Source organism: Agelaius tricolor, unplaced genomic scaffold (genome assembly GCF_023055355.1).
Source record: "Agelaius tricolor isolate 1412-34295 unplaced genomic scaffold, bAgeTri1.0.p SCAF_3, whole genome shotgun sequence".
Classification (NCBI taxonomy): Eukaryota; Metazoa; Chordata; class Aves; order Passeriformes; family Icteridae; genus Agelaius; species Agelaius tricolor.
The window spans coordinates 31745811-31761858 of record NW_027269263.1 but is presented as its reverse complement, the minus strand read 5'-3'; the positions used below and the strand labels follow the sequence as shown (position 1 = coordinate 31761858).

At 37.6% G+C, this 16048-nt stretch overlaps 2 long non-coding RNA genes across 8 annotated transcripts in view; one reads left to right on the top strand and one right to left on the bottom strand.

Moving 5' to 3' along the window:
- The window catches only part of LOC139588252 (uncharacterized), a 103078-nt gene extending 95800 nt beyond the window's left edge, over positions 1-7278 (top strand). Inside the window, exons 2-3 of the long non-coding RNA XR_011678605.1 lie at positions 4784-4836; positions 6928-7278. This is a non-coding gene — a long non-coding RNA (uncharacterized lncRNA). The remainder of the gene's footprint in view (positions 1-4783; positions 4837-6927) is intronic.
- Positions 1-16048, bottom strand: part of LOC139588251 (uncharacterized) — a 92556-nt gene that overhangs the window by 21199 nt on the left and 55309 nt on the right. The window lies entirely within an intron of this gene.

Here is a 16048-nt window from a genome sequence, read left to right as displayed (position 1 = left end):
TCACATACAAAAGTAAATGTCAGTTGGAGAGAACTTGAAAACTCTTCTTGAAATTCTTTTTTCCTGTACTCACATATTGATAGAAGTAGCACAGTCTGATTTGTTTCTGTCAGGTTAAAAAAACAAAACAAAACACTAAATCCCAGGTAAAGGAGAAAAAAATCTCCAAAACTATGAAAGGAAAGCAGGAAAAATGTGGTTGTTCTTTCTTGATCCAGACTGGCCTTGCAGTACCAGTAGTTTCAGCATTTTTCTGCAGTATTTTGTGAGCAACTTTCACATGACATAAGTGATAGAAAGAATTTGTGAAAGGTACTGCATAAATGATTTCCCACATGATTTTCTGCTACTTCATGGGTTACAAAATCAAATATCCATAGCTTTCTGTCATACTGAGGTGAAATAAGCATAAGATGCACCCCATTTGTTTCAGTTCTTGACCAACCTTAAAAATAAAAAGGTACTGTTTGCACTTACACACAAACAAGGACAACCACATGCAAAAAGATCCCTTTGGTGTTTTTCAGCTTTGTGATTTTGACTCAAATATTACTCAAATATTACTAGGGCTTTAATTGCTGACAATTACATGTTTTCAATGTAAAATAAAAATCACAGTTCTACATAGTCCATCTGAGTTTACAGATTGACTCTTGCCTTTGAGCCTTAATCAGTATATGTTACCAATCTCTTTGCTGTAGTGCTTGCAGGAGTTAAAACTGGAGGCTAGCTAAACACATTGGTTTACACCACTTTATTTATGTTTCTTTATGCTTCATATGCTTCCATAGAGCTTCACAGCAATCATCCATTTCCCATCTGCTTATCTGAGAAGCAGAAGGTTCAAAAATACCAATACATACTAGACATACAAATCATTATTACTGGCTTTGTCTGGCAGTCTTAAAAATGGTAACGTTCAGGTGCATACAAATCATCTGTTGTTTTTACAGAGAAGTAAACTCTTGCTAAGCAAGATTTTTAAAGCTGTTTTTTCAAAACCAGGGTTTCAAGACATCTTTGGGACATTGGGAATTTCCAGTTCGCTATCTGATACAATACAGTTACTTTACACGCACACACACACACAAATACACATACACACAAATTAAAATAGCTACTTTAATCATAAGTTCTGTTAGTACAAGGAAACACCCTAAATTACTTCAAATGTATGACACTCAGTAGAAATTCAGTAAAATAAAAAAAAGAGAAATGGTAGAGTGCACATACAATTCCATCATTAACTTTCAGTGCTGTAGGGTTTACTTCATTCTGTAATGCACCAATGAAATCTCAAAGCCAAAACAACAACAACAAAACTCCTCTATTACTCTTGAGCCAGGAGAAACTTCTCCAAATTTAAGAAAAAAATATTGAAAAACATCTCATAACTTACATGATGTGCAGAAAAAAAGATTATGAGAATTAATCTCATGGCTAATGCTAACTCCATCTGATAGTGCTTGGAATTGACAGAAGGAAGAGATATTGAAACAAATCAAAACAAGTTTATGCTTATATTAATTATGGGCTGCTTTCTCTACCTTTTTTCTCTTGAAGCCATAAGTAACTCAGAAAACTGATCCCAAATAGGGTTATTTCCCAAAATGACACTGACTTGACATTGGAAAAAAAAATTAGTCTGATTTCTTACCTTACTGAGGTGCTGGCTGTCAGATTCATTCATTCTTCAATCATGGGATTATATGAAAAACTGCTATCTATAAATTGACTAGGTGTTTAAAAGCACCTGAATCTTCTAAATCTATCTAGCTTCCTTGGGAGTCCAATCATTTCACCCTGAGGCAAGAAAAAAATGTAATAATTTTTCCTCTCTCTGAATTTAAATTTACATAAGGCCAAAGAATCCTCTAAAAATGGGTCTTCTTCAGGGCTGATCCTTCTTGTTTCCCCTTTGCTGTGGGTCAAGGCATTCTATCCTGCCTTCTCTAAACTGAAACTGTCACATATTGACTGAATTAAAGGCTCTGTAAAGCTACAGGGCAAAATCTACTGAGATTCAGAATGTTTGTTGGAAATATTATTTCCACAACTGCAGCTTAACCTAGGCTAGGAAAAAACCTAAGCTAGGAAAAAAAAATCATATTTGGGAGTGTATTGAAAGCAAAGCAAAGAAAAATAAAAAACAGCTTATTGCTCTTCTACCCCTCCACCTGCAAACACAAGTTTGACAAGGAAAAGTCAGCACAGGGAAGAGAAAGAAAACTTCTTTTTACAGGTAGACTGACAGGTCTGTCATTCTATTCCCCTTCTTTGCATCTTGTTATCAAATCAGACACCCTTGGAAAGCATTTTAGGTTGCCTCATGATGCAGGGAGTTTCCAAATGTTTTAACTTCAGGTTTATTTGAGAAGAATGTACTGGAATTTGACCCACTCTCTCTTTCTCTGTTCTTTAGTCAAGCAGACTGTTTTTCCATCTTCACAAATGAAAAAGTTCATAAGGCTTGGGGTGTTATGTGGTTTCATTTTACATTGCAACACCATCCTGAAATCCTGCACAGGTTGGAGCATACATCTTTGGAATGATGTACTAAGAGTAGTGTCATTCTTCCAATATTAAAAAAAAACCCCAAAAAACAAAACAAAAAAAAGCCCCACAAGATCAGTTTAGGAAACAGAACACCTCTGATTTTTGAAGATGTATAAGCAGTATGTGTGACTTATTTTATTCAAAAACTTTATGGAAAGCTCTCAGATTGAAGGAAAAGCAAAGTCTGAAATTAGCATGGGTGTTTAGCTTAGCTTTATCTCCAGACTGGCAGATAGCTGCCTGTGAAAAGATTTTAAGTAAAGTTCTTGATTGTAGGTCACTCCTCAGTGGATAAATCACAGAAGCAGGCACAGATAAGGCACATGATTGGCTGTTCTCCTGCTGAGGAGAGACTGCATTAAGTTAGACTAATGAATACTGAATCATTTTCTCATCCTCAGGGTGGACACCCCTGTCAGGGCTGAGTCACTGCGAGCAGTATGCTGAAGTGATTTAAAATGCAGCAGCCTCTAGTGCTGGTGACAGATGGATATAAACTTTGGGCATGATACACACTCATTTCTAGGCCTTCACAAGCCACGAGTACAAATATACAAGAAAACAAAAGACAAACTGTGATAAAAGCCCCCCACTTGTGCATACTTGACGAAAGTGTAAAGTGGACACTTTTTCACAGCCTTTTCAAATCACCAGAGGACTCTCTTCCAGGGTAGTCAAAGATGGATACTTTATTCCAAGGTTACTCTGCTGCTGTTTTTCTTTCCAGAAGACTGCAGAGCCCCCTGCAATAAGCAATGTTTTACCTCTGCAGAATGAAACCACATCTTTGACATTTTCTGCTGAAAACTTCTGATGCACTCACCACTTTACCTAGTCAGTTGAAGGTATTACAGAATCAAAATGCAGATATGAAAAGCTGGAGGTACATTTTGATTTTGTCACTTGCATTTTAAATAGAAATAGGTGGTCTTGTTTGAGAGAGAGAAGATAAAAGGTTACCTTCAGCAGTACCCAACACTGATGGAAAGGACTGATTGAATGAGTATTATTAGACTCTGAGTGAGAAATCACACAATATTTTCCAACTTGGCTGAGAGATAATGTCTTATGGGCCTGACTTTGCCCTGGATTATGATTTCTGTTTGCACAATCCTGGTGTTTGGCATGGGCAGCTACTCACAAGCCTTTCAAGTAGGGAATTTTGGTGAGCTCCCATAGGCCTTTCATGGCAATCAGTGACCAGCCTGGGACCAGCCTAGGAAACATGCTGGCTCATACTGCTTGCCAGGGGGACTTTCATGAAGGTCCAACTGCTTACTTTCAAAAGTCGCCTTCTGTCGAGCCTTTCAAAAAAACTTTGCACAACCCTGTGATTTATTTCTCTGTGGTGAACCCTCATTAGTCAAGAAGCGAAAATAATGCTGCCTTGGCACAGAGCACCCACAGAACATATCCTCTAAGGAATGCTATTCATAAAAGAAAAAAGGATAATGAAACTTCATAATATACATGCATGAATTCTTCTAGCTTCTCTGTCAAACTGTAGCCTATGGAAACCTAAATTGGAAAGCTGCTTAGGAAAGGAATCATGTGGCAAAGTGAATAGTCACCAGCAGAATAGCTTTATGGAAACAATAGCTCTAATACTTGCATGCTCTTCTGTGTCATTTAAAGCATTGCTGTTCATTGTGGAAAATGAGACTTTTAAGCTGACCTTCTGTTTTACCATTTTGGAAGCTAATGCTTGCATTGCATGGGGAGAGCTGGTTGGGTGTTTTTCATTATGGTATGTGCCACAAATAAGCATGTCAGGAAGGTCTGAAATTCCATCTCATCCAAATCGATTAGTGTTAATGTTTTTCTCATTATGATTTCATCAGGATTAATTAACGGAATCTGTGAATAATATGCTGCACATATTTGATATGCAAAACCAAACCAACTGTACAATTTATGTTTCCTTACAGCTGGTGCTTTCCATATTCAGTTAGGAATATAGACTACATGTCCACGGTGTAGACCAATGCATCTCACCTTCCTGAGCCAGGAAGTGCCCTGGATGTCAGTGAAGCCTGTGCTAGCAGGTGACCCTGCTGGAGCTGACAGCTCTGCCCTGCACAGCCAGCCCAGAAAGCAATAGACTCGTTTCTTTACCAGCTCAGGAGGTCCAATGAATGTTTAAATTATATTGGTACAAATATCTTGGCTATTGAATTTTAAAATAATTCAGGGTAAACTTATGAAATGTCCAATATTTTTTTTTCAGACTCATCCAGTGGTCATTCAGAGCATTCTATATTTGACTGGCATGATTCATCAGTAAGTATGCACACCAGACACAGGACTGGGCTGCTTATAATTTTCAGGAAAGTGCTCATGAATAGCAGAGAGAAACTACTGTTAATGGCAACAGTAGTGTCCAATTATTCCCTCTCTACATAAATATCTGAATTTTTAGAGAAACCATTTTTAAGTGTCTTTTGTAAAAATTTATTTTGTGGGCAGATCAGAGGATAAATATTTTATGTCCTTTGTACCTTTTTTAAAACATGACAAACCATCTTTACAGGCAATAAGATCTTGATATACTTTATATTTTGAGGCACAGAAGCAAAATAGTGCAAATCTGTTTTCTGATTTCACTGGTCTTGGCACTGGCTCCTGGATATTTACATCTTAATTTCTTCCCCTCAGATATGGTATTTGATTTAAGTGTTTGTGAAAACTACCAATCTGACAGTCCTGTAGACTGAAGTCTTCCATTTATTCATCCATTAACTCCCAAGTTCAAGTTTCCCTTTCAAATTAAAGTGCCTCTATCTGTGTTGGCCAGACCACCTCGAGGGAGGAATAATTTAGATTCCAACCACACTCTTACCCCAACCTCACTCTTGCAAATGCCAGCAAGAAGCCGATCTGTGCCAGCTGTTGCATATTTCTAATGGACACACTTGTCTATAGGGAATAAGGTAACTTCAAGAAGATAAAAATTTCAGGTTACTACCAGTCTGGGCTGGACTTGAACTGATACTCCAGGAGCAAATTATTGTCTTCCATTACCAGTTCAGATATACTTTGGATTTTCTTTGGGGCTCTAAGAAGTATCTTAGTAAAAGTAGACCTTTTTTTTAAATAAATTTACTAAGAATTCTGTGGAAAATTTGAATCTCAGTCTATATTAACTGCATTGAGCTGTGGTTTATACTTAATAGGTAAGGAAAACAGAGCATATTATGCAACCCGTTATACCTGGTACATAGTGTCAGGTTTTGAAACAGCTTGCATTTAATCTGCACCTATACAGTGCAGAAAGAATCCAGAAAGAAGCTGAAGTTTGCTCAGCTAAATCCTTTTTCAGGCAGCTGAGAAGGAGTTTTTCACTGATTATTTTCCCCACTTTTTAATATTTTCATAAAAGGCATAAATAAAAATAGATTGGTTCTGAAGTAACAGAAGGACCAACATAGGTATGATGTATGATGATGAAGGTATTCCAGTCATATGGATTATGGGAGAAATCCAAAATTTCCAGGTTCTCATTTTTCCATAAGAGCCAATTCTAAAACTTAAATATATAGGTGTAGATATTCCAGAGGAGGAGCAAAGAGGAGATTCTTTCCTATTTTTTGTTGCAGCTTGATTGCTTTAGTGCCACACATGCTACTGGCACTGCACTGTAGCAGCTATGAAGAGCCTCACTGTTTTGGGGAAAAATTAGACAGAGATGTGGTAGATTCTCCAGAAGCTGTATTATCCTTCCTATTTGTGCTGTTGCCATTGGTTTGGGATGGAAAGGAACTTGGTTAGGCCTTCAGCATGCTGTACATGGCACACTTGGCCCTTGGTGTGTGACCACAGAAGGTGCTGAGCTCACCATTCATGTTATAAAGGCATGTCTCTGGATTATTGATTTCTCCAATGTTTAGCACTACTTCAAGTGCCCTGAAAACCCACTGTATTTTTTTTTTCTGGTGGAGAAAGTATGAGTGCTGCTAGTTTGGGCTCTAGTAAGGGGTTGAGAAGGCAAGTGGGTCAAATGCTCTGAGGGGCAGTGGGGATGCATGTGCTGTATAACTGAAGCCTTGACAACAGCTGACAACAACTGGCAAGTGCTGTTATATGTATTGACCAGTCTGCAAATTCAATCCAGACTCCCATGTCAAACAAGACACCTCATCCCATTGAATTTGAACCATGAACTTGGAAAAGAACTCACAGTAGATGAACAGAAAGGCTAAATGCCTGCATGCCTTTCCCTGTTTCAACTTCCTACTGTCCTCTGCTGCCCAAGGTGGTTTTATTGGCTTCTTGTGGTGTTTCGTTAAGGAACCGATCAAAATCCTCCAAGTTTTACTTAGGTAGAAATTTTCTTCCACATCTTATTTCTTTTCTGTCTTTTTTCCTGTCTAGAACAACAAGCCTTGAGCCCTTGAAAAAAATCTTGACAAACAACCCTGTGTTCTGCTTTGCCAGCTGACTGATGGATTAGTTACAGGTACCCTTGCCTAGGCTGCCTCTTCTGCAGAGCTGCCAACAGCACTTCCATATGAATGAGTGATCACCAGCACTCAGAGTCTTCTTCTGTTAGACCTGTATCACTTTCTACCTCTACATAGATGAAGATACCTGGTTAGACAAAAGCTTCAATCAATTTATGGTTTGGAGCCTGTCACATATAATGTGAGTCTGCAGTATTAAACTCACAGGACTTGAAACAGATATAAGGAAAACCTAGCACTTGCTAGCCAAGTGCAAATAGCTAGTCCTGTAATGATCTGAGAAATCTAAGTCTCTCAGCTGGAATCCATCTATTTTTCCCTTGTGTTAAGGCCTTGGGCTTATTATAGTGGTATTTTAGCCTACTAGTAGACTGAAAGCAATATGAGACATAGTCATTACATTCAAGAGGGAAATTTTGCACACTGTAAGGATGCTGAAAGCTTTTTTCTTCCTAACAGGCAGGAAGAATTAGATTTGCCAATTCCCCAATCTGCAGTGCTTTTCTGAGAATTTTGAATTCTAAACTCCAGCCTTCTGACTAACAGCTCAGGACAAAGAACTAATTCCTAGCTGTATCCCAAGACTTGTCTTCAATCTGTAGAAGGAAAATTTTCACTGTGGAAATCTAGTTTCTCTGAGGTAGAGGTTGCACTACAGGCTAAACAGAGAAAACCCAGTGCCTTTTGCCCCTTGCCCTTTCCAGGAAGGTGCATTGGGGAGTTCAGGCAGGTATTTAAGTTAATTCTGCTTGAAAGCCTTCTGCCAGATGAGTGGCTCCCACATAAAAGAAAAAGGAACAAGAAATAAAGAGAAGCTGAATGTGGAGAATTTGTAGTCCCTACGCCACTTTTGTCACCAGAGTTTTCCAGGAGGGCAAAAATGCAGCCTAGGCAGGAATTCAGCCATACCTTGCACCAGTGAGTGCCATTTCTGAGTGCTGCTTTGCCAGTTTCCCTTCAGCTTTCTCTTTTTTTAATCTGGGAGAACCCTACAAACTAAGGCAAATATCTTAAATGGAGAAACAGATAATGCAGACAGAGCATGCATGCAAATAGCATGAAGAACCATAGAAAATATCCCAGAAAACATGATGAGGTAATGTTTAGGATAGTTGCAGCTAGACTAGACAGCCTGTTAATGGACATTAGGAGAGTGCGGTTTGGAGCAGGCATTTCCACACATTCATAAAAGATTGAGAAGCCTTGGGAGGTCAACAAATAGTTTTGTGGATTATCAGATCCCATTGACCAGTTTAGCATTTCTGGCTTCTATTATAGTGCATATGCCCCTTATAGCCACCTACATCCACCATGATCCTCAAAGCCAGTGGCAACTCACTAAAAAGTCAGCATGCAGTATGGGACCCTTTGGTTTACGATTTATATATTTCCAGCTCAGCTTCAAATCTTGCAAAAGAAGGCTTCTCAGCATGCATCAATGAGAGATTAATCTTACATCCCTCTCAAAAATAACTGCTTATAGTTTTTCTTGTTTGTCAGCAGCTGCCCTTTTATTCTCAACAAGTAACTTCCTGTTATGTGTATGATGTTCAGATAGTCATTCTTTCACCTCTAGATCCTGTGGTGGGCAGATTTAGTAAGCAGTGCTCCTTTCAACCTGCAAACCACTCTGTCAAAGGCCATTTCTTTTCTTAAAAGAAGTTAATAGCACAGAGGATCCATTTACTTAGATTCTTTGTTTTATTGTGCCCAGCCATCTTGGTGTTGCAGCACAAAAACCTAATGGACAGTTAAGGTTGTGCAGAGTCATTAGAAAAGCCCGATTAAATCTTGATTTCTGCCAGACATAGGTGACTGGAGGTCAGGTACTGCAATTTTTAATTTTACAACTATTAATACTGAGTTTGGAAAAGGATAGGTAATTTATTTCTCTTTTGTTAAAGCATGGGTAAATATATTCATGTCACTAAAACATTTGCATTATTAAAGTATTTGAATGAACATGAATAAATTACTAATCTGAAAGGCTGTAATTATTTTTACTCAGACAAGAATAAATAACTTTTTGCAGCATCTTTAGGCTTGGATGATCCTTTTGCCCTTGTGTATTTGTAAACTCATATACCAGTTGAGTCACCTGGATCGAAGCCACTTTTTAATAAGACATAGAAAAAATAAAGTACATTTTCTGTCAGCCTCCTCTGCTGGAACTACAAAAATAATTGCACTTGATTTTACTTCTTTGGAAAAAAGGAACAAAACAAAATAAAACACAAAAACCCCCAAACACCATACTAACCCTTAATTTACTTGGAAAAAACAAAATACTGTTAACCATCTTCACTGACCTTTCTCTTAGCTGACAGTTGGTTGTGACAGACAAAGCTGAGTAATCAGCCAGCTGTGGTAAAAAACAAAGCCTGTACCTGATGCAGTCTGATTCTGAGCTATCATTTGTGATACCTGTGGATTCCTTAGGAATGCTTCAACGTTTTAAATATTTTGTCTTTCTGTCCAAACACTGAAAAAAAATTCAAGACTTTTATTCACAGAAAATGTATATTTCATTTCTGAATATACAGAGTTGGATTTAAAAGCATCCTTGTTTCCTTTTTTTCCTCGAAACTTTTCCTTTCTAGCTTTGGGAATTCCAAATATCTCCTGTGTTCAACATTTTCTCTAGAACAAGAGGTAGCAGACTAACATTTGAAGGAACTGACATGAAAAAAGACTGACTTTCATTTTAGATGTCTTTCTTGCCAAAACAAAAAAAAAGAGAAGAAACACTAGTTGAAACATGGGAAATTATGATTAGGTGCTAGGAACAAAAAATTCACAGTGAGGCTGCCCTGCAACAACTTGTCAAGAGATGTTGCTTTATCTCCACCCTTGGAAATATTCAAAACTCAACAGGACATGGCCCTGAGCAAGTTGATGTAAGTTGTCCTTGCTTCTGAAGAAGCAGCAGGAGCTGAATAAGGTGACCTCTGGAAGTCCCTTCCAACTTGAATGATTCTGTAGTTCAGAGCCTGCCACATGACAGCAAAAAAAAAAAAGTGCTCTCTACAATCTTTGTCAGTTCTCAGATTTTAGATTCAAGATATAATTATCTTTTCTGGTGCATAGATTGCTTTGAATTCTAGAGCAAGAAATATTACATATATTCATATTCATGCCACTGTCTTTATAGAACAAATCTGCAATCATTTGTTCCTTGGAAAATTGTTCTTCATGTAGCAAGTTCTTGTTCAAGCAGGAACAATCCCATAGAAGTTTGTAAGTCATGTTTTGGTGGAATGTTAGGATTAGATTGTGCTGGTAAACAGAACATATAAATGAAATATTCTCCTCTAAGTTTACTGAATGCTTCATGATAAGTATATTCCACATATTATATATATATATATATATATATATATATATATATATATATATATATATATTACATATGAATTAATTTACTGATAACTATTCTGAAAATTAAGAGGTCTTTGGAAATCAAAGATAATGGAACAACTGTTCATGACTTCCTGTGGCATGCAGTGAAAGAATCAAAATTGGTCTGGAGGAGTTAAAGTGTGCTTACCATATTATACATACATGGTTTGTACCTGCTGCAGGCAATGGTGAAATGCTTCAGTAATTGAACAAACAAGCATAGATAAAGATCTCATTTGAGGAATACTTTTCCCCCTTTTTTTCCCCTTCTCTACTGTTTTTTAAAGTTGTTCAGCTAACATGCTGGAAATATCCAATTTGGTTTTACCTTTATTTGATAAGGAAATCACTAATGATGGGATGGCAAAGGATAGTGAAATAAGAAATATACCCCTCAGTATTTAGTTTGTCTCCCAGTACTTGGTTAGCAAAGTTTTCTCTAGAAAAGGCAGAATGAAGAGAAGAATTAAGTCTGACTGAATTTATTGTCAAATAGTTGGTTTTGTCATACTCTGCCTTCCTTTCTGACTTATATTTTATTAAGCAAAATGTTAAGCAAGAGATATAAATAATGTATTACTGAAGGCATCCTTAATGGTACTAAAGATAGAATTCCCAGATTTCCACAGGGAAGGGAAGGGAAGGGAAGGGAAGGGAAGGGAAGGGAAGGGAAGGGAAGGGAAGGGAAGGGAAGGGAAGGGAAGGGAAGGGAAGGGAAGGGAAGGGAAGGGAAGGGAAGGGAAGGGAAGGGAAGGGAAGGGAAGGGAAGGGAAGGGAAGGGAATTTCAGGTTCTGAGCAGCAGGAGCACATCTATTGTTACTAGCTTAACCAATTTTAGGAATGCCTTGAGAATGTGGATTGGTAGAGCTAGTATACATAATCTTTAATGACTACTTGTGCTCTTTCATGAGAGTCAGCATTACCAAAGACATACCTGTGAGAACCAGATCTAGTGCACGTAAATCCTTCACAGGAGAGAGAAATACATATTGCTAAGATTCTCCTATTTGCAACAGGTAAAAGTGGTGGAGTGGAAGTAATGGATCATGGTAGTCCTGTGCAGTGGCTGTCTGTGATCCTTGTTTCCCATTTATGCTTTAGGAGATGTTTCCTATTTGGGAATAAGATGTGGGAGACTGCTATAGGAAAAAACACTAGTCCTGACCTTATCCTTGCTCCATAACATGAAAGTAAAAGAGAATTTCAAGCAGCATGGATTGTCATAAAATCATGCCTCTCCTGAGAGCAAGCCAATAACTTAGGAATTATCCCTGCATCCAGATTTTTTAAGAAAGAGAAGACACAGCAGAATAGTGTTTTCTAAATGACTGATAATTTAAATCACATTCTGTCCAGTGCTCATCTAAACCAGTGACTGAATTACATCACCCATCACGGTTCTTGGTTGTCTTTCAAAGGCAACTGCTCCACTAGGAAGGTGAAAAGGCAACTGAAATAATACAATGTGTCATCAAAATAAAATGTGATACAATTTAAGTTTATTGCTACTCAGGGAATTCTATTCCAGTATCTTACCTTCTTTGTCCAAAAGTGAGATAAACTACTAAGCATTAACACTTCTGGTCAGAAATTTTCAGTTATTATATAACTGGAATATAAGTGTTGTTTATACAAGACAGAAGTAAAATATATTCCCTCTAGACAAAAGACCATTAGCCTTAAAACTTTCATTATTTCTTCTATCCTGAAGATAAAAACTTGCATTCTTTTTCAAGAAAAAAAGCCTTGAGCCTCTAGCAAAAGATGCACAGCCTCCTCACAGTATTGAAATTTTAAACATTGCCTCAGTTGAGGCTTTAACTAGCTTTTTGTGCCTCTATGTAGCATCAAGCATATTTCCAAAGGACAATTAAGTGGTTAATTATAAAATACCAGCTTTTTGTGATAGTGGCACTCAGTACTAGCTGCTCCCATTACTACAGATCCACTCTACACACACACCAGAGACCACAGCTGGGGTTTGAGGGTCTGTTGCTTTTGACTCTAAAGTTACAGGGCAGATTGATGGTCTCTCTGCAAAAAATAACTGAGCTGAGATAAGCTCAATTAGTCACTGTAAGAAATCATAGGAAACAGAAGGAGATGAGTCTGAAGCAAGCTAAGGTGCTTTCTTATCTTTGACACTTCACTCAGACTTTCCACAAGATTTCTACAAAGCCAAAAGATAAAAACAAATAAATTTGACTCAAATCCAGAAAGTATACTGTGGTTTCTGCAGTAAGGAATGTTTTTTCAAGATTCAGTAATGGCTCTCCAGTTCCCGAGTTTCCTGGAGTCTATAGCATGCATAACACCTTGCTTTTTTTTCAAAGAACATTATTTAAACTAGATGTTTTATAGAGACAAAAACCAATGGGAAAGCATATTTTCACAAAATGTCACACACTGGACAGAGATAGATCCCAAAAGACAGAACAGATGCCACATTAGAACAGCGGGCAGAAAGAGAATTGTCACATAAGCAAAAAAATCAAAAAGGTAAAGTAAAAAAATTAGCAGCTATCAAAGAATAAATACTTATAAATAATTTATTGTTCCTTATTTTCACAGAAGCAATTCCTTTTTTCCTTTCACAGAAGCAAAGCTCTTTCAGCACTGAATACTCTGTTGGCAGCTCAAAGCACTGCAAATCTTGAATAAATCCCAGGACCAACTTCCATGTTTTCTGCACTAAACCATGATGACAGAGATAACAGCTCAGCTGATTCCTCCCTGATCATGCCCCAGTTCAGATCAACATAAATTTGGAATAGTTCAATTGAAGGTAAAGAAGTTATTTTAAATTGATACTATATTAAGACAGAACAAGCCTTGATTCACAATGGGAAAATCAGATAATGTCATGTATTGAATACAGACATAAATGCAAGGCTTCATTTACTGAGAAGTGAATAAAAAAAAGTATTTAATATATTGTTTAACTATTAATTACTTAATTTGTTAAATGTTCTATCCATTGATAAATAATATTTTCATTGACAGCAATTGTACTCCTTGCTGTCTGCTCTGTACTGCTGTGATAATTATTATTTCAAAACAAAAGTCAGTCTTTTTCCCTCATTTGAGAGATACCATCCATCATATGAATTATGGATTTTATTTAGAGCATACTGAAGTCCATTGGAAAAACTACTGTGGCTTTCAGTAAGGTTTAGATCAGTCTTTTGAACAGGTCAGGATTCTTGTGGAAAATAATAGCATGAAACCTTGTAATTAACTCAAAATTATAAAAAAAATTAAAGCTTGTGCACAGGGGGTTTATTTGAAGGAATCACAAAATCTCAGAATAGATGAAGCTGGGAGAGACCTCTGGAGGTCATCTAGTCCACTCCCCTTGCTCAGGGAAGGGTCAATTACAGTTTTTCTCCAGGGTCATGCAAAAACATAACTCTATTTCTTTACTTTTAAATGACCAACTTTCCCAATTTACTTTTTTTCTTACATAAAACTCTGCAATACATCTTACTCTGTAATTATTGGATCATTTTGAAAAATCTTTTGCAGTCTCTTGTCAAGAGAATGGAATCCTGTTGTGCATTTTTCATTTAGTATTACAATTTATTTTTTCACTGAATAGGTCATCAGGATTTGAAGTTTTAATGTAATTTTGGAAATTATTGTAATTATTTGTAATTTTGACCTTTTTATGGCTCTATATTTTGATTGCAAAGCACTGCACTCCTTTAGTGTGAACCAGTGATACTGCAATCAATGGAGAAAAGACTTAAATAGAACTAATATAAAATGGATATCTTTGAAGGGTAGGTAGATAAATACCTTCAAAATTGTCAAGATCTACCAGAAATGTAACACTCTGAGTGTCTTGGCTATCAGATGTCACTGTTGAACCTCAATGAAGATGAGATGCTAAATAGCCACCTATGTTTTATACAGATCATGTCCAATTCTTGTCCCACTGCTTTTAAGTTAATTTTTTCCACAGATTATTGTGCCCAAAATAACTTCTAGAACTGCTCCACCAAATCTTTTCACCATTTGCCTGGAAGTTATTAGCTGGCATCCCAAAACATCCATGTTCTCATGAATCTGCTTTTTTTTTTACATTGAGAACTATACAGCAATTAGCTGAAAATGAGACCAATTACAAGTGATTGATTGATTGATGTTGTCTATGAGTACATGATACTGGTTGTTGATGAGAGTTATATATTAATTAAAATCACATCTTCTCTCACTTATTACCAGTTGAATATCAGTTAGAGTAGCCTTCATGCTTTTATGTCTTCTGGTCACAGCAAAGCCAGATATACAAGGAGCAAGGGGCTAGAAAGAGCAAATCTCCAGGGTTACTGCCTGCTTAATGAGGGTGTTTTCCTTTGATCAGGAAAATAGGGGGTACAAATCAAGACAGGATTTTAATGTTAGTCTAATCTGAATCCTCATTTTACGTTTTCACATAGAAAGACATAGAGGGATATTTGTTTTATAGGTTGCATTTGATTTCTTCTGTTCCTTTATTCTGATAAGGTCCCTAATTCAAGCACATTGCAATTTTCTCAAATTTAGAAGTGACTGCAATGTTTTCTATAAGTATATTCTCATATGCTAGAATTGAAAAATTAAAATTATAATACATTTTTAGCATCTATTTAGTGTGTTTCATTGAATGAAAATTGCATGTATGTTTTCAAAAAGCTCTTATTTAAATTCCAAATATCAAAACATTTCAGTTTGAACTGTATTAAATGAAAAAGTACTATTTTAGAGAGACAGAGAGAGCTCATGAAACTGTTTTCAGGAGGGCCAACCCTGTCCTGGGACCATCAGGTACAACATCACCAGCCAGAGAGGATTGTCCTGCTCTGCTCTGGGCTGGGGCGGCCTCACCTCGAGAGCTGGGAACAGTTCCAGGTGCCACCATATAAGAACGACACGAAGCTCTTACAGGGCATCCAAAAGAGTGCAGTGAGGGTGGTGAGAGGTCTGGAGGGGAAGCTGGATGAGGAGTGGCTGAGGTCACTTGGTCTCTTCAGCCTGGAGGAGGCTGAGGGGAGGCACCATCACAGCAATGACTTCACATTGAGGGGAAGAGGAGGGGCTGGCACTGATCTCTTCTCTGTGGTGACCAGTGACAGGACCTGAGGAAATCGCCTAAAGTCATTTTAGGAGAGGTTTACATTGGATATTAGGAAAAGGTTCTTCACTGAGGATGCTCGGGCACTGGAATAGGTTCCCAGGGAAGTGGTTACAGCACCAAGCCTGACAGAGTTCAAGAAGAGTTTGAACAACACTCTCAGGTACATGTTGTGATCCCTGGGGATGGTCCCATGCAGGGTCAGGAGTCGGATACAATGATCCTTGTGGGTCCCTTCCAATTCAGCATATTCTGTGATTCTGTGATTTGTGTCTTTTGTATTACTGAAACATTTCTGAATCTCTTAGATTACTGATTTTTTGTGGTGGGAAGAAAAAAGGAGCTGGCAAAGAACAGTGATTGACAGTGACCTGGAGGCAGTGAGGGACATGGTCCATCTGATCTTACCTAAAATGATGTTTCAGATTTCACAGCTTACACTGAGAAAGCTCTGTTATCAATCAGTGATCTTGTTAGCAGTTGCAGTGCTCAGGCTAATTAATGATGCTGCTTTGC